Raw genomic sequence first — 2046 nt, forward strand, 5'->3', positions numbered from 1 at the left:
TCGATGGGCAAACAAGGCCTGCTATGGCCCACAGCGAGCCTGTGGCCTGGAGCTCTCTTTCCTGAGTTGAACAGCACACAACACGAGTCTGCGGCACCATGACGTAGGGAAGAGGCTAAACCTGGGTTTGAGTGTAGGCGTCTAGAATCCTGGCTCTCCTGCTTTGTTTGCCTTAGCCTCCCTGAGTAGTATAGGCTTGACCTGGCTTCTCCTGATTAGTCCTCAGTTTTCCTTTCTATAAAATGATGATATTATAAATATACCTTTTGAAAAGGATGTTGGCAACATATGTACAAATGTGCTTGACCCAGTGGATGTATGGATTGTTAAAAGAGCTGTAAGCGCCCCCAGTAAAATGATTTGAAGGAAAGAAAGAAATATATCATCTCCAAACTCCCTTCTAGTTCACGTCCTAGGGGGTAGTAGCAAGAGGTGGAATAAAACCAGTGTGGGATCCCTGCCCATCTCTCATATCTTTGGACATAAAAGACACTATCACCAGGACCATCTGATGTGATGGCATCACAGGCATTGGGCACTGTCTGGCCATTAGCTATTTCTAGGCTGGCCTCTTATCTTGATCGTCTCAATGCAGGTGCTGATGGAAGGGACGGGGCTGTTCTGGCCATGGAGACCGACTGAAACACGGGGCCCTCACAAGACCCACCGAACGGAAAGAACTACCTCTGACGCTGGAAAGTCTGAGGTCAGACCAAGGAAAACCATGCTCCTGAAAGGAATTGTAAGGTCTTTGCAGGAAAAAACATCTCAAAATCTGGGATCATATCATATCATAACTTACTTGCTTACTGGAAGAAGTCCCTGGATGAAGCCAACGATCGATGTGCTCTACCGCTAACCAAAAGGTTGGAGGTTCAAGTCAACGGAGAAGCACCTTGGAGGAAAGACCTAGCAATCCGCCGATGAACAGTCATTGCAAACTCGGTGCAGCACAGTTCACGTCTGACGAATCCAAATTGGTTTTGTCTATTGGAGTGGACTCTGGTTGTCTGTGACTCTTTAAGGGTTTTGTTATTCGGGGCTTCCAATTTTCCAGGGAAGGCGGAAGTCTTCCTGAGGACCCTACAGGTGCTTTAGGCACTAGCTATACTGACCAATGAGTGATAGTCCAGCCAACATCGTCATTGTCTTACGTTTGTCCTACTCATTCATGTAAACAAAAAAGACAAGCGGACTTCAAAGAGTTCTTGGGAAAAGTCCACGATCTCCTAGTTCCAGGTTTCCCTGAGCCTTTAAAGCCCCTCCCACTAACCGGCACTCTTGGCAGAGCTGCGCCTTTCATCAGCTGCAAGCATAGGTTGACTATAAATACAAGAGCTCAGAAAAAAATCAATGACAGCATTCTGCCAAGATGAATCAGCTATATGAAATTTATGATAAAGACTACTCTATTTTATTATTTATAAATTGTGCACATCATTTATGTCAATAACATTTATAGTAAACATGTGGGCAGGATTTTTATTTTTCTACCCAGCAAGCCAATCATTGAACATTGACCAGTAGGACACTGAAGTAGGGCCCAGGTAGCTCATCATTGTTTTTTAGATGGGAAATTGGGCACCCAGGAAATGACCATGGTTATACAGATGCTAGTGGAGATTTGGGTAAATACAAGCTAGAAGAGTTACTACATCTTATCATCTCTCATTAAAAGAGCATGTGTTAAGAACCAGGACGTAGCCTTTTGTCGTGGAGTGTCCCTGAAAGCAAGATGGGTCACCAGGAGCTCTACCGGGGCAACCCGCAAAAATTCACCAGGGTCCGGGACGGCTCTTGCAGCGCATGCTCAAACCAGCACAGTCTGATCGGGAAAGATGGCCTCACGCCGCACCGCCGTGTTTCCGTCAGATCAGGAAGGATATCAGCTTGACCAAGCTGAACGACGTGATCTTTGAATGGATTATCCAAGACAGCAACCCAGCAAGGAAACAATGCCGACTGTCTGTACTCAAATTTTAAGAATGTCAAGTTCAGAAGAGGAGGACGAGAAAGGGGAGGGGGAGGGGAGGGGCAGGCAGGCAG

The sequence above is a fragment of the Echinops telfairi genome, unplaced genomic scaffold (genome assembly GCF_000313985.2).
Source record: "Echinops telfairi isolate 266 unplaced genomic scaffold, ASM31398v2 ScPeMD7_60;HRSCAF=208, whole genome shotgun sequence".
Classification (NCBI taxonomy): domain Eukaryota; kingdom Metazoa; phylum Chordata; class Mammalia; order Afrosoricida; family Tenrecidae; genus Echinops; species Echinops telfairi.